Raw genomic sequence first — 21,015 nt, forward strand, 5'->3', positions numbered from 1 at the left:
TTCACCAGTGCCACTTCCCTCCAGCCCCATTAATACTATTAAAAACTCAATAAATGTTTCTATCACCTTTGTTTAAATCAAATTCCTCTAAGAAGTGTAGCTATTAAAAATACCTGTAAACTCTTCCTATTAAAATGACATTTTAAAAGGCTTGATTTGAACATGGCTATGTCACTTAAAGTGGAAAAGTTTCTGTGAGTTCCCTTCCAAGCTGTTAAAGATTAGCTTGATGTAGATAAGACTATTCCCCAAACTCATTATCTGTCTTCAAAATGCACCTTAAGGACTACTTAATAAAGTCAAGGTTACATGAAGAGTATTTCAGTGAAAACCAGTGAATGACTATTAATAAATCTGCATTACAGATTGGTTATTTTGTCTCTGTCTTTCATCTGAGCAATAGATGATCCTTCTGTTCTTTTTTTAACAGTAAGCATGTGTTGCCTCCTTATACAGGTCACCAGTGAATCAGCGGCAGGAGCAGCAGAGACCATTTCAGCATGTTTACAATTAATGTGATATAAAATATTTTTCAGAGAAGAGTCACTTATCTCTGACCAGTATGAATGTACCAGGCCAAGCTTACATTTACAAAGACAATCATCAGGCTACTCTGTTTAATTTCTGAAATTATTTCCTATTTATTTCAATGCTATGGGTACGAAATGTTAATCCCCTGAGCTTCAGTGCCAGATAGCAGCAAGTCCTTCCAGCAGTGAAGCAACCCAACTTTTTGAAAACTATTTGCCTTGGCAGGATTCATTTTCAAGACCTTTGCATCTGTTGTCCACAGCATAGCAGAGCTGGTGTTTTAGGAGCTGGACCCACAATACCAGGTCCTGGGGTACCCAGTGTTGTCCCAAAGCTTCATCTTCACCGACTGCTGCCAGATCAGCTTGGCGGTTTCTTTTCTCTAAGGGCTGGCGTCTTCCCCTGCAATTAGTCTCAATGACTCATCATGCAGCAAGGACACTCTCTTGCCTTGGGTTGGCATTAACAGCTCCAGCCTTACTAGTCTCTATGGAGAGGATCTAGCAGGTCCAGGACCCACTCACTGCCTCACTATGGATGTCAAGGGAAGTGGTATGGGACCATGGAAGAGAGACGGGGTATTTCTTAAAGAACATTCAAGATGTGAAAAAAGCCTACCACAACTAAGATGGCTGGAAATTTGGTTTGGAAATCTAAGGATGAATTTAATCTGTCTTTTAGTTTTCTCAGTACCTTAGTATTTTTTTCAGTTTTTAAACTACTACTAGCTTCAGCTGAAAGCAGTCAACATAGAAGCCCACATCTGTGTATGCATCAAAAATAACCACACAGATTTTTTGCTAGACAGACTTGCTGGAAAATGCTGATTCTCTCTACATGGAGCAGCTCCAAACTATATTCAGTTACCTGATACCTAAAGGTTCTCCCGAACCTAACCAGTTTAGGAGAATTTGCATAACACAGATGTTTCCATATTGGCCATGCTCTACCTTGTACAGTAAAGATTAGCTTGACTAAAGCAGGAAAAAAAAAAAGGAAAGAAAATCTGTGTATATAATTAGTAGCTGCCCCTTACATTTATCTATAAGCACTTCTGTGAACTCTATAATTGTTATCTCTGGAGTGTGTATTTTTGAGATGGGGCTGTATTTTTGCATGTATTTCTCAGGTATTAGGTCCCAAAAAAACTTTTGTGTACATCTATAGGGATTACTGCACACAACTGAAATCCTACACAAGCTCATGCTCTGTGCTTGCCAGATGGAGAGCAGCTCTTGTCCAAGAGTCACACACTTTATTAGCATGATACTGAACCTGAGCCTCTCTGCAGGGTATTTTGACTTGATCAGAGTAAATTTAAACCTACCCACACTGCCAGCAGGGACAAGCCCACCATGGTCTGCATGTGCAAGTGTAAATAATAACAGCAGCAGCCAGCAATTACTTTGCAAAAGCTTGGATCTGCTTACAAACCACAACACAAATTTTAATGCTGCATTTAGGTTCTTCTGTTTAGGGGATTTACACATACGTTATGGGAAATCTGGTAATTAGGAGACAGGCCCTTACGAGTCTTCTCGTTCTGCTTTCCAGATGAAATCTGATTCACCCTTTGTTATACCTTTAGGATTTTTTTTTTCTTGAAACCAAAGACAGCAAAAAAGCAAAAACATCTAAGTCCTTCCAGTGCTGTCCAGTTCCACTGCTGGCTGAAACAGGGAAGCATATTAGAGTGAGAATACCAGCATGGGCACTGGGGCTTACTGGGCAAAATTCCCCTTGCAGAGCTGGTGGATCTAAGGGAATCATCATTCCGTTGCTTACACATGGCCTGACAAAAGACTCAGTGAAAATGAGCTGAAAGAAAATGTAAATCCTCCAAAAAGATTGGGGCAGGAGCTTGTGGGGATGCAGCGAGGCAGTGTCCTCGCTACCTGGGAGAAGAGCTGGGCCACCATGAATTACCCTGGAGAAGAGCTCTGTCGGTATTTTTTCCATAGATAGCAAAAGATTTAAAACAGGTGAGTCATATTGTACAACCTAAGCCTTTTATTCTGCATTTCACATCTTCCTGGTTTATCTAAAACTCATGCTGCATTGAGTGAATTAGGAGGTTGATTGAAAAGTACATTATATAGTAGTTACCTGTGAGATGTGCATTTTAGAAGTGAAGGTTTAGGGGCAGAGGAAAGGCATATAATAAAGAGTAGTGTACTTTGAAAGGTCTAGGCAATGCTGCAAGAAATGGCATTACCTCACAGTTGTCAAGGCTCAGAAGTTTTATTACCAAGGAATTTCACTTTTGCCTCTTATTCTTAACACAGTGGCCAGTTCTGGGACTGAGAGGATTTGCGGATCTAATATAGATAGTGATTTCGTAGGTTTGTTCAGATTTATATAGACAGCACCTTGGGATCAGGAATTACATTTAAAATGTAATAAAATGTTCTTGTGCACTTTTACTCACAAATACTGTACTTAAAAAAGTAAACATCAAATAATCTCAGATATCTTTCAAGAAAATGTTGACATAGCTCCAAGAGCTCATACAGATGACTGAATAGTTTTCTGAGTAAACTTAATAAACTCATATTCTTATTCTTTCAGTGTAACATGAAGTATCACATCATGAGGAAAAGAGAAAACTAAGCCATATAATTTAGAAGAAATCTGTTTTAAACACATTTTTCAACATATGAAGATGTAATATAGACATTTTTGTGAGCAAGTTTTTACACTACTTACAGTCTTAGAGTTTAAAAAATAAAGATAACATCTAAGTTTCACCCATGTAAATGAATTAAATTCACACTGTAAAAAGTTTGTCCCTGATCCCAAAGACTTCAGCTCTTTTCCAATCAGCAGCAGTATAACAATGATTTCAAGGGGCAGGATCTGACCCCCTAATGTGTTCAGAAGGACTTTGTGTAAGTTCAGGAGTTTTAGCACAATTGCTCCTCTAAGTAGTCAAAATGATTCATCTACATTATCTGTCTTTATTAAACAGTTATTTCCCCTAGTGAGTCCCACTCAAGGGAATCTTTATTATTCAGACAAGTCCTTACAGTCATAATGACAAAAAATATATAGAAATAGTTAATAATACTGTTATTTCTATGACTGTGGATAAACATCAGCTGGTAACTTTATATCAACAATCCATCGGAGCAGAGAAAAATCCACAGTTTACACAAGCAGGGAACCCATAATAATATGCCAGGGGTCTGGTGGATAATATAAAGCAAGACAGACCCCTGGAAGATACCAAACTTAGATTCTTAATGTATTTTGTTCAAGAACATAAAATTAGCTCTTTCTTACAGGAATTGGTGAGACTGAGCAAAATAGTTGTGTCATTTCAATCCCAGTGGAGTCCATAGCTGTGCCTAAACTGGTGGCATGATTGATATTATCTACCTGAAATCATTGAAGGACCAAATGACAAAATACATTCTCTGCTCCACAGAGGGGTGGATTCCAAGTTAGAAGCTACCCAAACCATTGATGATGCCCCGAGCGTCTCCAGCTAAAAAATACTGCCTTTGCAATCATTTCTCCTTCAAAGGACTGCAGGTAGACAATGCAACTTAGTAATATCGGTGTGTCTCATGTCAGAGTCCAAGGCCAAGTCTGAAACCTCAAGGAGATCTTTTTGTGTTTGAGAATATCTGCAACCCTTCGAAATTTTTATAATAATGCTAATCAGGGCCCCCGCTTCCAAGTCAAGGGGAGGTGGATGAAGCCAGTTTCCACTGTAACATCAGAGTGTAGGCCTAGTCTAGGCCTCTGTAGGCCTAGGTGAGCATTTTCACCTCCAAGGCAGTTGTAATTTGAGACACTCTGGATGCTGAGAAGGCTCTTGATCCTTCAGCTCTTATTTTGTGGCACAATGTACAGTTTTAAGTTTTTAGGTCCCTTACAATAAAGGTCTTAGTTTTGTTATACTCTTGTGGAAATAGAACAAATGTTTTATGGATCTTAAACATTACTGAAGGAATGAAACTTCATGACTCATGAGGTTTTGCCCTATGTTTCTGTGCAACTTCTGTAAGAAGAAGAAAAATACATCACCGTAATAGACTGCTTCAGATGAAAAGAAGCCTTGGGATAGCCTCAAAAGGCACGGTGCTGCCTCGAAGCAGTGCAAAACAGTGCATTTTGAGCCTACAGCTGAAGCAGTCCGGAAGTCTGAGTGAAATAAAACCTATTTTTCTCTCTCCATCTGTTTTCAGATGCTCTGTGCCATCCCTCAGTGTAGAACCTCAGCCACGAACAGGTAAATTAGCTGCAGAATGAACACTGCAGGACTTTATGGAGTATGCTGCCCTTTGATCTCCCTGCTCCTGCCCATAGAAGAACACAGCAAGCTAAGCCCAGCAATTAGCGGTAACAGCTTTTAACAGGCTCCACAAAAGATACAAAAGGACACAAGTAGGTGGTTTACAGCGTGGTGGATAAAAACAAAGTGGATACTTTCTTTGGCACATCATTCCTTCAGCAAGTTTAGGCTAAAGGACCAGGGGGCTAACTGGCAAACAGTAGGCTTCTAGTAAATAGACCTAAACTTTATTATATTTAGTTTGTGGGTAGTTCCTGCAGCAGAGAAAATATGTTCGTCTTGTCCTTAACAAATACCTCTGCTGGCAAAAATGTTTTGAAAAGACTCTTCTTGACTTCGGTGCTTTCTGAGTTAGGACTAAAGGAATCAATACAGATGTTGCTATAAATGCTTAGATTTTAGAGTATGAGGAAATTCAAAGGAAAAAAAAAATCAAAGTCTGACTGCTCTGTAGAAGCATAGTACTTTCTATTGACTGTCACCCAAGGAGGGGCCACAAACCATGAAACTACTTCTGTTTCTGGACAACATTTTACAAGCCTGTCCTTTACCTAATCAGCTCTATGAAATACTACAGTACTGTACGCCAACCCTCCGCTGCTCGATCATGGTGCTCAGACCTCAGCATTGCCTGGACCACAGGACTGAGCTAAGTAATGTTCCTGAAGGTTGATCTCTGGAGACCACTGAGCTGGTTAGCACAAGCTGCAGCCCATCACACCCCTGCTTTCCCAAACGTATCCCCCTGGGCCTGGGACACAAGCTGGGGTGCACGCGCTTATGTGATGCTTCTAGATCATAACTGTGATAGGTCACCCTGGCTCTTCACCCTGCTCTTTAGGTCAAATCTGCACCCCACAAGCCAGTAAATGATGTGACCACATTCATTTGGTGTTGTTTTAACAAAATCAGACACTGATTTTAGTATCCCAATAAGATGATAAATTTGCAGGCATAGTCTAACAAAATTCTTTTTCAACAAAAATATCAGTCTTTAGACAATTCATAAGAATACGGGGATATCACTAAGGCTGACATGTTTACAGATACGTATATTTATACTATACATACAGGCATTTATAAAAAGCTGGAAAGAAAGTGGGGAAAAAAAAGAAAAAGATGTAATAAATCAAAGAACATCCAAGGATTTTTAGCCATAAGCTATTTCTTAATTCAGGAAGGAAAACATGCATTAATCAGGACATTAGCTCCAGACAGTGCAACAACATCAGGAACATTGCTACTGTACAGAAAGTCATGAATCATTATAGACCTACAAAACATTTATATAACGTTAACATCATCATTGGCTTTTATCAATAGTATACATGAAAGTTAAAAGGTTGATAACTTTATCCCCCACTGTGAACTCTCAACGTATAAAAATCTATAGAAATAACAATAACAAAGTAGTTTTACTTTTTGACAGAACCTTGTCTGAGGGCATCTCAAAGAAGATTAGAGACAGTGGCTTATGTTTTCAGAGCCATTTGACTCCAGTACTGTTTCATATTGACTGTGTAATCAAAGTAGCCAAAAAGTTGCACTGCAGCCTGGCTGCTCTGCTGAAGCACTAAACAATTTCCACTGTGCATACTTTGTACTCCTGCTCATGATCACAGGAAAAAAAAAAATCCTGAGGAAAAGAGGAAGCTAGGGCAAAGATTTTTCCCAATAGAGCAATCTCTGTGGGGATCTCTGTGGCAGGGTGAACCTAGAGCAACATCTGGGACTTTTCAGGCTACAACACACTGGAGAATGGGAAAAGACAATTCAGTACCAATTTCTTCCTCACGCTAAGCTAGACTAAGAGTAAATCATTAGTCATATTGCCTGATCTCACTGAGATCTAAGGGAACCTTTTTCTGATGACTACAAATGTGTCCTTACTACATTTCCATGTTTCCAGACAGTTAAAACTATGTGTGTTTCCCCATTATCCCCTCCCTCCAAAGTGACTTTACTCATACCCATGAAAGATAAAGAGATGGTTAGTTTGTCTGCTATGGTGCTGTTTCCCTGGGATAAGAATCAACTTAGACAACTTCTTCATAACTTACTTTCTTTTCAGCCACTGACTTTAAGTGCTTATTCCAAATAAACAGTGAACCAGAAAAATCAAAAATCTGATTGCTCTCCAAAATGTTGAGCTATATAGCATCCTCTTTACCATCCTCCCCTTTTCTTTCCAAGTTAATTAATAACTTGTGTTGTAACTAATCTAACTTGGACCTGGAAAAAGCACTCGGCTCATATCCCTTAATTCGTGTCTCTAGGATGGTGGAGAAGAGTGTAAATTATCAAAAAGTCTGTCAAGTGAGGGATGGGACCCTCTATCTGAAGGAGTTTCCATGGCCTTCCTACATGACAATATTTAAGAGTGAGTGCTTTGGTGAGGTGGGAATTATATTTAAAAATTCTATATACATTTATATCCACTTAGCCTTGAAGGGACATTCTATCTTTTCCTCTCAGGGAAAAAAGAAAAAAAAAAAAGAAAGGAAAAAAAATATGTTCTCGGATTCAGTTTCATTTAATCACCTCTTTTTCCAGCTTTTAATGAAAGTTCTTATGTCACAGATTTTTTGAAATTTGTTTTAATATCTTCCTTCAAAAATGAGTCATATAACATATTCGTTACTAATATTCAGTGAAAACATGGTAGAAACAAATATAAGGAAAAGATAAGTTTTCCTTCCCCTCCCCCCCCACCTTGTCCTCTCACAGAAGTGGTTAAAACCTGAGCAGAAACCGCTATGTTGTTGTAACACCCTTTTTTCACATCTAATCTGCAGTACCGGTCATCTGATCTCAATTCTCCTGTTATTGTGCTGGGCATAACGTGGATTGCAATCTAGCATAGGGATAAAGAGCACATAAAACCTTCAGAAACATTTGTCAGGATTTTCCCTTATACTTACAGATGTTAAAACCAGAGGCACAGAAGCAGAGAGCTCTAACATCTATGTTAATGGATGCCAGGTACTAACATGACTTCTAATGTGAATGCCTATAAAATAAAACTGATATTTCTGTAAACTTTCTATGACACTTTTTCCCCCATAAGCTCTCCCTAAAGCCTGTTCTTTTCAAAATTATCTTTATCATCAATTTTTCAGAATCAGAATCACTGATGCAGCCACTTGATGATGAATATAGCAAATCTATCCAAAATCGTGTAACAGCTTTGACAGATAGTTTGCTTTGTTTAGAAAGTGCTCACTTTAACTACTCAACACTCGCCATTATGTGCCTGGACATGCTAATCACACAGTATTTTTTTCCATTCCCTGATTGGGAGCCTTTAAGCTATTGCAAGGAAGATAAATGTGTGATTATGCATATCTTTGAATTACTCAGATTAAAAGTTACTCTTAACAATAACTGTATATACTCAGTGATTCAAAACCGTACCTATAAGCATCCACTGTCCGATTATTCTCAATAATTGATGATGTGATCTCATATACATGAAATAAAAGCTGGCACAAAGATATCTGGAAATTTATTTTTGTTATTAAACTGATTTTTAAAAAATATTTCACAACAGAAGAGTGAAAGTCATTAGAAAACAAATATATATATAACTTATCATACTTAATAGATTGCCGTATCTTAATTGAAAAAAAAAAAAAGGAGTAAATAAGGAAAAACAAACAAAAGGTATGAGACAACTTTCCCAGCAGTATTAATGTATCAATTTCTCACCTGTGTAAATTGGTGCAAATCAAGTTAGGTCAACAGAACAAAACCAGTTTCAGAGATCTGAGGCTTTCTTAGAAAAATAATACTTACACATTCTGCTTATAGCAATCTCACAACATTGGTGTACTTTTTTTTTTTTTGAGACAGAGAAAAAGAGAGAGTTTTGGACAAGGCTTTTAAGGCTTTTGTTTGATTTTCTTTTTTTTTTTTTAATTTTGCCTAAAATAGTCATCATCTAATTTTTCCCCCTTATTAAACAATATAAGAAAGGTCTAACTCTACATGTCAAAATTCTTCCTTTAAAATATTATGCAGCACAGCAAGGCAGTTTCCACTAAGGCTTGTGGTATGTCGGTTTATTAAAAATATCTATATATTAATTTTGTTATTAGTCATAGTGGCCCAGAAAATTCACTTAATTCTTCAGACAGTACAGAAGTCAGTGGACCTCAACTGTCCTTAATTACTTTCTCTGAATGTGATCTCTTCTCAGTGGGTCTGAAGCCAATATAAGTCCATTGTCTTTAATACTTCTGGGCTGAGATATAGACATCATTATTCTCCCCATTCTTTCTTCTGCCTCCCCAAATCGAGAGAAAATTAAATATGCTGTTTACTAGCCCACTAGACTGTGCAATATTGGCCCATTTCCATTACTGGCTGAATCAGGTCATGAGATCTGTATGTCTGAATTCAAGAGGGGTTTATGTTGGCATCTGGTCTCAGACTCTGTGCGGTAAAGATCCAGCTATAGACAAAACTTAATTTTAAAGAGATAAGAACTCCCTCTTAAAAAAAAAAAATAAATAAAAAATCAGAGTGAACAGGATACTTTCACTCAAATAAATTAGTCATTAAACATAATGTTGCTGAATTAAATCATTAAATCTCTTCCTTTTTCTCCCTGAGCCTTCCACAGTAAAAGACTAGCTTTCTGCAATTTTAAGGCGGGGTGGGATGGAATTGTGTTTTTTTTTTTTAAAAAAAAAACAAAACCAAAAAAAACATTGTACTTATAACAGGAGCAGCTTCGAGAGCCGCACTCACACACACTCACACTCCTGCTCTCTGTTAGGCTTCATTTGATAGCTATGAACTGTGGATAAAGAATAAATATGGCTTTTCAGTGCCCTAGGACTCTCACCTGACTTATTTATGTCTGACCTGGTAGGATACCACTGACCTTGGAAAGTTTAATTGAGGCTGGGATTATATGGCACTGCTTGAGGCCACCTGAATTTAAAGGGTGTGACACACTTTCTCTCTCTTACTGACTCTCTCGTGTCTGCTAGGGGATGCACTTGTATGTGTGTGCATTTCTGTACCCTAAATTGAGCCTAGCAGTGGTGAAATACCTTGTTGTAAGCCTACAGCATGTGGTACTGTAAGGGAAAAAGATTACTATTGTCAGGCAGACAGCATGAATGTGTATGTTTGGGGGGGGGGGGGGGAGGGGGGTTGTTTGCTTGTTTTTCTTTTCCCAGTACATTTTCTCTGAGATTTGATTTTTACTGTTGACTCTTAACTTTTTATGGACCTGATTTTGCCTAAGAACTGAGAGCTTGAAGAGTAGAGAGGAAAGAATTATACCAACGCGGTTTATCTGGACCCACTCATATATATTGTGCTTAACATCCTTTAATTAAATTTAATTAAAGTGTATGATGAACATTGATCATTTTCACTATTTTCATTTTTCAAGGAAGTTATACATACTTAAAACTCCTCACATCTCAGTTAAATGTAAAAAATGTATAGGAGGGGGGAGAAGGGCGGGGGGGGGGGGGGGGTGGAAGCAGAGGAAAAAGATCCATAAGACTGAAAGGTAAAATAAAATGAAATGGCATAGATATCTGCCAGCCAAAGAGTACTATCTTCCTACTGGAGATTGTCCCTAGATGGATATAAACAGCTCTCATCTGGTTTTCTTCAAGGCTGAGGCCAACAAATATGCCGTATTATGCACGGAGTCCTTTTATGGCACAGACTATTGTCCACCGGAGACAGAGCAGACACCGCTAAAGCAAACCTCACCTACAGCCACAGGCAAGCATCAAGCCCAAAGGGGATTCCTCTCCCGTCAAAAACATGCTCCCTTTTCCAGACTCAAAAAAATATATTTTCCCTGTCACTCAAAGTTCAGCCCTGCCAAAGCCCAAGAAATAGTCAGGCTTGAACTGTACAGGTAGTTGAGAACATTCATCAGGAAAAGTTAAAATATTCCAGGATGGAAACAGCCTACAGAAATTTCCTCAGAAATAAAACAACTCTGTGATGCTTTCAAGACCAAAATTATCCATTCTTTGCCTTATTTCTAATGCTCTCTTGTCTGAAACTGTGACCGTTTTCTGTTTGTAGGTATCATAGGAAATGAAATGAGGAGAGGGTTGCTGTTAAGAGCAGCCTCAATTCCCCTATCTCTCTCCAGCAGGCTATGCCATGAATCAGGATATATTTTATTATTTTTATACTCCTATACAATGATGTAACACTTACCCAAGTCCCTAGCAAGGTAATGCCAGGATCTAGATGCAGTCAAATCCTGGACAAGCTGGCAATTAAATGTGTTGTTTGAAATTCATGGCCCCATTCTCTGTCACTATACTACTAAATTGACTTTGTTCCACCTAAGTTGCCAGCTAGGGATAATTGCATCAGCACAGGAAAGCATCTAAGATGGGTGAAGAAAGCAGAATAGTAAAGCTATCTGCAGCTGTCTCTCATCATTGGTGACATCCTACAGATGTAGTAGACAAACTATATTTTTAGAAGTCTGTGGTGAATGAAAGAGATTTTAGAATGAATAACAGATCTCAAGAGAGAATTCTGCTCTCTCTCTCTCTTTCTTTTCTTTTTTTAAGCAATTCCTCTCTTCCCTTTTGGTGAAGCATCAGCCTAAGCAGCAGACTTCTGCAACAGCCAAGAATAACACCAGTCCATGTAGCTGAACCATTTCAAGAGCTACACTATGCTCCACAAACTAATTCAATACGCCGCACTATTACCATCAGCTGAAAGCCTTACACTGAACATCTGGGAAGCTGAATACTCACCCAAACCCAAACATCAATGATATTGATCATAGTAACATTTATACTGATTTTCAGTCAATTTTCATCCAATTCACCAGCTACCAATCTTCATCATGGTCTCAGACTCACTGCTCAAGATTTCAGGATTCACTGACTTTTGCTAATACTACTGCTAAGTCCATAAGCAAGCCAGTAAAGCTGTCCCACAAGAGTACAATTAAGTCTATAAATTAAAAGCACATATATTGAAAAAGTCTCATCATTAATCTGGACCCACCAGAACTTCAATATAATCTGACCTGCATTTATTGGCTCTAATGGGAATGGAAAAACAGCATGAATATACGTACACTTCTGAAACACTAGAGACAATAACAAACAACAAAAAAAATAGGCTAGGCAAAAAAAAAAAAAAAAAGGAATTTTTCTGTGATCCTTATTTATTACATTTTTAATAGAAAGTCAGTGGAGGTCTTATCTGATGTCATTTGGTTTAGGTTCCATGGTATTTTTTGTATTTGACCAAATTCCCTTATCTTCTCATTGCTTGTGTTCTGCTCTGCCAGCATCCAACAAACTGATATACTTATCTTCAATTTTATAATAAAGTTTTAGCTTCCACAGGATAAAAAAAGAAATAGGGAGAGAGGGGAAAGGAAAATTGCATCTAAGATACTAAACATATCAGGCATGTGTGACTGTCAAGGAATCCAGCAGTTAACCTTGTTCTTACTATAGAAACTTAAATAGTTGAAAGACATTTGACTCAAGCCCATGACTATTTTTCTTTTATTTAAGTTCTTAGTTATTCCCATTTATATGGTCAAATTAAGATAACTATTATGATCTTAGGCACTACCCAGTGAATATTTTGAAGCAAGGTTGGTGATCATTACTTTTCTGTGATTGCAGTTAATAACTAAAGGTGAAAAGATAATTAGAAGCACCAATTCCTGAGGCAGGGAATATAAACCAAGGGCTAATTAGTAAGTTACCGTATAAGTGTCCATTCCTCTTTGGAGCTTTATTTCCTGCTCTGTCATGCCATTTTTTCCCCTCTCCTACTTCTCAATGTTTCATGCTTGCTGTATCACCTCAAGATTCATTCTCTTCATAGCTCTACCTAGAGTGACCTGGAAATCACTACAAAAACCAGTCTCCTCTCCACACTTAATCTATTTGTTCATTTCTTCTGCTGATCTCTTGTCAAACCTGATTTACCTTTGTTTAGTGTTAGCACGTCCTCCTTTGGTTTTACTTCTTCTTCAGAGGTCCTACCTTAGATAGTCTGTTTCTTCTTCGTAGAAACCAAAGCCTGCAGAGCAAACAAACATCTATCAATTACCCATTTGCTCATCTAATTTATAACTGAGCCTCATTTGCTCAGACTTGAGGATAAAGGCAAAAATTTTTGAAGTCTTTTGCTATAGTTAAGCAAAAACAAAGGTGCAGAAACCAAAGATAACACACTAAAGAGATGATAGAACAAAACTGAGAATGAGAAATAATTCAAGAGCCAGCTCCCCAGCTGAAATAAATGAGTCCCATCAGCCAAAGTGGAGCAACAGCAATTTAAAGCATCTGAGAATCTGGCACAAACTTACCTTTATTTTGCTTTGATTAAAAACAAACAAACAAAAAACACCATCAATAAAACTAGAGAACAATGAGCATGGACATAGTACATGAAGCTGGGCTGGGTCTGAAAAAGGAGAGCTAAATGGGTTATTATCTAGATGTTATACTTTGGCAAAATGTGACAACTATACCTTTTCATTTCCCCAGTGGCCTCCAGGAGACTTAAGATTTAGTATCTTATAGACCACTTTAAGCTTGAGAAACTTCTTCTTATGGTGTCTTATGAGTCTTGGAGGCTGTGAAAGCGATTACAATGCTTCATATTAACTTCTCTCAGCTTTCAAGAGATATGCTAGTGGACTGATACCGAAGTCTCCTCCTTGTCACTGATCTGCAGAAGTGGTACATAGGAAACTACAAGCCATTCCCTTTCAAGTCACAAAATGAGCTGTTTGCAACAACAGCTCCACATTCTTTCACAGCCCTGCCAAGTTCCAGGCCAAAAGTGTCAGCATTGCCACGGTTTCTGATCTTGTGCAGCCATCAGTTTAAAATGTGCAATTTCCATGCACATTTATTCTGGGCTCAGTGCAATTTCGATCCCCAGGACAGCCAAGGCATGGTGAGATCAAGTCTGCTTGCTCTGTTTTGAAGTCAGGTTGACTGGAAAATAAGAAATAAAAAAGAGAGAATAATAAAATAGGAGGAAAAAAAAAAAAGGTACTTGGATGTTTGACCATCTTTCCCTTTTCCCCACCTGACAGGATCTCGTAAAATCCATTAGAATATTTTGTTGTGGGGTAGTGGATGAAAGAACAAGCTGCCATGTCATGCCTCTTGAAAGGTTTATATTGCCTGCACATCATTCAGCTGCCCTCAGAGGAAAGTGCATGTGATTTTTGGTATCTGAGTGAGCACGCAATGAAAACAGATTCAGATCTCCCCAAGGTTCCACAGATGTAGGTCCACACAGGAGACAATTTGCTGTGAGTCATCTGAGCAAGGGGTGTCATGGCTCTGCTAGGCACACTTGTTCTCTCTCTACATTTCTCAGTTTCAGCTAACAAAGGGAATATTAACAGGTACCTCTTGAAACCATGTTTTCTAAAGACTCATCTGGAGCCTGGTGAATCCTTCTCTGGCCAAGATGAGGTGGTTTGGGCAATTTAACTGACCTGCTCCTGAGCGATCTGCAAGTATTACAACAATGCTGATTTTGTCAAGTCTGAATGACAAAGATTTGGCCTGAAGTATTTATATTCTCTGACATGATATTTCACAAAATCATGGAGTTCTGGGAAGCAGAAACACCACCAGATGCCCCTGGTCAGTGCAGTGAACTGCTCACAGTGCCTGTTCTTTCCAGGATTCATAAAGCAACACAAGACTGGAGAGAGCTGGACCCAGATTAGCTGCTGACTTAATCAGTTTCTGAGACATCTTGTATCCTACAGTGGAGACAAAATCAGGTTGTCTGTCCCTACATAACAAAATCCCCACAGGACTAATTACCACTGCCTACTCTCAACTCCAAAAATCCCTCCTCCATAAATTGGAAGTTTCATATTTCGCACATGTGGGAAAATTTACTTCTGGGAGGTGTCTTATGCTGTGTGCCTCGAGGACGTTGAAGTGTTCATCAGTCTCTTAGGCTGAGAACTTCCTTTTTCCAGGAAGCAGCAAGTGGCTGCGAAACATGTTGAACTGAAAGACCACACGAGAAACACAACACTGTGGAAGTATTAAAAAATCTAGAATAAATCCTGGACTATACGGCTGTGAGCTGCTCTGCTGTCCTCTTCAGATAAAGCAGGCTAAAGAAACAGTGCAAACAAGATTTTTTCATTATGTTACTTCTATGTGTATTTACAGTGTGTCTTACCTGGAGGAATAATATATATATCTGGGCCAGCACAGATCTAGGTTTCTTCTTATCTAGGGCTTGTGGACAGTTTATATTCTGCAATATAATCTCTACCACACAAAAGGCCAAGTTTAGTTTCTGCTATGGTGAGAACTCTTTTTCTTTTTCTCATGCCATGTGGACAAATTTAAGAATTTCCCATATGTCCACTGCTAAAGATAAGATCAAAGTGCCCTTTTCTTCTGTCCAGCACAGGAAGCCAAATTACAAGGCCACAGATTGAAATTCCTGGGGACCTTCTGTACAAAACAGTTCTCTAACATAAATGTCAGCTTGAAAGCAAGGACCCTATGACTTTAGTAAAAGTCTTATGTGACTGGTTGATCTGAATTCTTTTGGAAGTTCAAATAGATCTGCCTTTTTTTTTGTTTTAATTTTTCCTTTTTATATTTTCTCAAGCAACTCAAATTTCTCAGTCCAAGCCAATGACTCCATTTGAAATATTGCAAGAGATGTCTGGTCCCTACGAGGTTTTGAAACGTTTTTTTTCATCATTTAGTGCCTTCACTGAGACAACCCTCAGATAATCTTCGTAATTTGAATGACTACCAGCTTATCACAGTTGCATCTTTTTACATTCATACTCTGATCTTCACATGTGGAGACAAGAAAAATAAACTCATGGATGAAACAAAACTATGTGCATACATATAAACACCTAGTTACATACACGTAGCCAGACATAACGCCAACATACTTCATTCAGACAAATAATGTAACAGTTGTAAATCCTAGCCGCAAATCTTCGTGACAGAATAAAAAAAAAAAAAAAAAAAAAAGAATACTTGCATTTGAGTCTCTTTGCTCTCCAATTGCTATCAGACCTTGGGTAATGTTACTCCATGTGTATGTGTGAGTGCATGCACACATGAACACTCATCTATGCACGTGTGTCTATACACGGGCATACACTTCTGTATTTTGTACTTCAGCCTTTTGTTTCAGATTTTTTTGTGCTTAATTACCATTTCCCTTCACTTGCTTTCTTTTCTCTTCAGCCCACTAAATGCCTCAGTTTCAAGTGTGTGAGAGGCACAATTTGATTTACAGTGTTAGGAGATTTTAAACAATACATTTCATGCCGCTAGAGGCTTGAAGCAACATCCTGAAGCAACAGGCTATCTTTCCCTAAGCTTAAAAATTAAGATTCACTGGAGTATGAAGGTCAATGGGAGACTCGGGAAAGGGTAAACGGTCTGGTATGATTACACTATGTCTGAACCAAACTGGCTTTCCCAACAAAAATGTGTCAAGTAATACAGACAATTCATAGATATGAATTTCTTCTCTGTGCTTCTGCCAGTGTGATATTTGAAGAATCCTGCCAAAGAGTTTAGTCCCAAACCTTGTGTTTTGTATTAAATAACAGGATTTAATAAGAACTGTTTATATTTTCATGGCATCAGAAAAATGTAATAATAACCTATGGAAAAATTCCTCTTTCCCAATCTCAAATTTTAACATATCCTGAAACACAGAAACAGAACCACAACTGTTACAGAAAGACAACCAGCAGGAAAAGGCCCATCTGCAGCTCCTCCCTGCCCTTCTCTGGGACCATGCACCAAGACTGTGACCCCTTCCTTCTAACCTTTTTTCTAAGGACAGTTGAAGAGCACACAGAGGATGGGTGAGCTGTGGACAGCAGCATTAGTCATTTCTGTAGATGTCCCTTGAGCTGTCCCCTGTTTTATTACCAGTGTATATCTATGGCCCTAATGAAGCAAGGACACTTAGAAAAGGTTACCCAAATAGAGACCAGAATGCAAGCTGCTTTGAGGAGCAACTGTGCACTCTTGAGTATGGGATATACCCATTCCTAGATCTTGCATTTGTGCAAAGCAGGTATAAGCACTGCTACAGCAACAAGAGATGCTAAGCTTATAAAGAGCATTGTGTGCAGTTAAACCAGTACTTTTTGGAAGCACGAGGCCTATTATGAGAACGCAGTAAATGCTGCCTTAAGCTGCCACAGTGAAGATGATAAGTGGCCTGCTCATCTGACTGCTGGGAACAAATAGGAGAGAAAGTGCCTGATTTAGGTTTTGGTCCAGCGTAACGAAAGGAGTTCAACACATAGGATTAAAATCAATTAAAGGTCAGATCTATTGAACTCAAAGTTGCAATGGAAAGTTTTGACTGATGAGGAGGGACAGGCTTCACTGGGAACATCTGATGAGTTTGGTGTCCCAATGGCCCCTCCTACCAACCCTTCCACAATCGGGTGAGCCACGGAGTCAATCAGCTCCTGAACCACTGCAGTTCACCGTGCACTCTTTGAAAGCCAGATGAAATTGGTGACGATTTACCATAAAATGCTATGCTGTAAATGGCAGTGTGTCAGGGACTGACTGACAAGCAGTACAGATATCTGTGCAGCAGAGGCAGGGCTGGAGGCAGTAGCCTCATCTGATGTCCCAAGTGAAGCCATCTTGTCAATCAAAGCCTTCACAACAGACCTACACATCAGGATTTCAGCGTACGAAATTCACTGTTGTCGAGAGATATGACAAGCTCTCTGAGTTCATGCAGACTTACTTCAAAATACGGCTAAGTGGGTTGTAAGGGGGATGTATTTGCTGCACTGACCTCTGTGTAGAATTTCAGTCCAAGAGGTCTGTCCTTTATAAAGAGATCTGGTCAGAGATAATGTGTTACCCAAAACCATCTGAACCTCCCACAATTTTTTTTCTACAAAGGAATGGAAATTAAAGTGAAATGATTAAAAAAAAAAAAAAAACTCTTTTCTACTCTCTCATTGTTTTCCTCTTCACCGGACACATCACTGTTGACTCAATTATGTAATGGGAACAGCAACAATAGAAATAGCGAGTATGAAAAAAATAAGCTGAACGTATCTTTTATGTTAGCAAAAAGAACAGTGCTATCATAATATTAGCCACATATAGTCCAGTGTCAGTCACCAGACCTTGAAAACTGGGAAAAAAGGCACAAATAGGAAGGCTAAAGCAGTTCTGGCTGAGTGGGGAAATGAGAAGACCAAATGTACATTAGTCAAAGAAAGAAAAATAATATCCCAGAAAATGAATAAGAGATAACTATCCTCAGAATAATACTATATAAATACATTTGCTGTAGGTCACATAAAAGATTCATGGCACACACATGTACAGGTCAAATTACCTTTAAATATTAAATTTCTTTCCAGCGGGGAAGAATTTCAGATTTATGCTGTTTTCATAAAGAAAAAGGATGCACCCCATGCATTATTATTTGCTGACAAATGATAGCTTCTGGGTTTGCCTGCAAGGTGTGGGTTAGAAACACTCTTTTTCATGATACAAAAAAAAAAAAATAATAAAGGAAAGAAAGAAAGAATGAATCATCACGTAATTCATCTCTTCCCCGAGAAGTTTCTTCTTTTGGCCTTCTTTTGGCTCATTAAATCAATATTTTCTTATTATGGAACTATAAAAGTTAGCATTGGAGAACACCTATTAGGTCACTTAGGTCCATTTCCCTGCTAATGCAGTATGTTTTTTCCCTGCAGCACATTTTGGGCAGTCCGGTTTTAAAAAGACAAGGTTACACTGTTCCTTGGAGACATGACTCCACACACACCTCACTGTTCAGACATTTTCATATTAATACATCTAAGCAGGGATAACAGAGCCACACGCACTAAAAAAAAAAAAAATCATGAAAATAAAGTATGAACTTATAGCTCAGCATACAATGGCACAGAGTGGTAAATCTATCAAACAACTGGTAACAAACTATTACTGCTGAATTTATGGTTCCAGTTTGGCCTTTATCAGTTGAAAACAAATGTGTTATTATCTCTTGGCTCTTTGATGGTCTCTGTGGAATGAGCTGTGACTCTTCCAGATGGATAGATGTTCAAAGCGTGCGACCAACTTTGCACCAATGGCCCTGAAAACCGAACCCAACTCTCGATTACAGTGCAGCAACTCATTCATTCAAAATACGTCTGAAGGCCTGGTACAAGCTCCCAATAAAAATATCTTCCAAGCACATTATGATAACTAACTAAAAATACTCAGAGTGTTTTTAACAATATACTGATAATGAATTATAACCAATCTTAGTTGTGCTGTTTATTTCATCTAATAAAGGAGGGATTGGCTTTCCATCCTGACCAGATAAGCCTATGGAAGCACACCCTTTGCCTTCAGTGAGTCTCAGAGGTGCACCAAAACCAGGGGAGGCACCAGGAGATGCTGCCAGGCTTTGGCTCTCTTTCAGGGTGGAGCAGGAGATAAGCAGCTACACTGAATTGTGGAGACGAGCTCTTTATTCGTACTGGCATCTGCTTCAAAGAAGAAGAAAAACTTCACTGCCCTTATTTTCAATATCAAGAGAGTTTAAAAGACTTTTTGCTTCCCACACATACTCAAAGTAATTGCATGGACCTGTTCACTTCTGGAGCTCTGAGTCATAGGGCTCTGGTGGATTTAGCAGTGGTGAACTCCATCATTCCCCTTCCTCTCTCCACTAGTCTGAACTAATGCGTGTGACTGCAAAGTGGCTGCGGACGTACCTTCTGCCACCCCTGCAGTAACCTCTGGCAGAAAAGCAGTAACCTCCGGCAGCTGAGACCACCGGAGTTTGTGAGTCAGCGCCTTCAGGCTGTGAACTCCCAAGCAGAGAGGCAAAGTTCAAGGCAGAACATATTGCACAGAGGAAGCTGCCTCCATGAGCTGAGCGTTTGAAAGTACAGCACATTTCATCCTCATTCATTCAGGGGAAAATACGCACTGTCAGACCGAGGCTAAGTCATTTCAAGGGACTTTTGTCACGACGTGGCTGTTTGTATGTAAACCTTGGTCTCGGAGGAAAATCCTGCAGTCAGGTTATTGTTTAATCTTCATCGCTGCCTCTCTGGCAGGGTCTGGGGTAAGCCTGACTCTATGCTACCTACTAAAAACACTTTCCTGGGAAGGGAATTTTGCAAAGCCTTTAGCCACTGGTGTGGCCTAGGTCCTATCTGCAAAGGTTGTGGTAAGATTCTTCCGCAGCTCAACGCATGGTCTTGGTGGCCCGACTCTGGGGAAGGCAGTGTCAGTTTGATCTACATTATTTCCTTAGGATTATTTTCATTCACAGGGTGTCCATCATTTGTAATTAAAGCCCCGCTGAGGCTTCTTGAATAGGAATTTATTATATTGATTTAAATCAACAGAAATAATAAATACAATGAAATATACCACTTCAGACAGGAATTGTCAGACATGGGAGCTAAAAATTCACAGCCCTCAAGTATTCATCAGACTAGTAAAACTCAGGGGGTGGAGAGACCCATGGAAGGCAAATACAATAGAGGCACGAACACAAGGGCGCAAATTTGTTTTCCTTTCACTGCAAGTGAACACTCAGGGGAAAAAGTTTGCAGTGTGAGGGCAGCTCTAGTTTCCATAGTCTCCACAGCTCCTCCTGAGGGCAGGAAAGCCATTCTTTCCATTCATGGCGTTGACTTTTTGCTGCCACCATGCTCAGGCAGCTTCTGCAGACCATCTGGCACAAGTGAACTGGCTAACCTCATTTTCCAAAGTGCACACCTCACCCCGCCGCCCCAGCCGCCGTCCCTCTGCCAGAGGACACCAGGACAGGAGATTTCTTTCTCTTTTCTCTTCCTTCCCTTTCTCAGCATTGAGGCTTTGAGAGGGGTAGCACCTGTCTTCCTCAGAAGAGCCTCTCGATCTTGGTGTGCTCTCTTTTCACTTTCTTGACCCCCCCACCTCTGTGCCCGTCTGCTTTGTGTTTTATCTCTGCCTGTAAAGTTGTGTGATTATGGATAGAGAAGTCACCACACAAACAGGATAGAATTCACCACAATGACTGTTTTGTTCATATACATTTCACTGTCTGTCTCTTGTTGGAGCATGGCTATCATCTTCTACTAACAATATCCCTGGGTAAATGATAAAGTCAACTCTGGAGTAAAGTTAGACGTTTTATCAGCA

General features: G+C 39.2%; 1 long non-coding RNA gene across 1 annotated transcript in view; it reads right to left on the reverse strand.

Moving 5' to 3' along the window:
• The window catches only part of LOC308201133, a 47,162-nt gene extending 31,392 nt beyond the window's left edge, over positions 1-15,770 (reverse strand). The window contains exon 1 of the long non-coding RNA XR_013956077.1: positions 12,790-15,770. This is a non-coding gene — a long non-coding RNA (uncharacterized lncRNA). The remainder of the gene's footprint in view (positions 1-12,789) is intronic.
• Positions 15,771-21,015: the final 5,245 nt, after the last annotated feature.

The sequence above is a fragment of the Anser brachyrhynchus genome (genome assembly GCF_964034855.1).
Source record: "Anser brachyrhynchus genome assembly, chromosome: 11".
Classification (NCBI taxonomy): Eukaryota; Metazoa; Chordata; class Aves; order Anseriformes; family Anatidae; genus Anser; species Anser brachyrhynchus.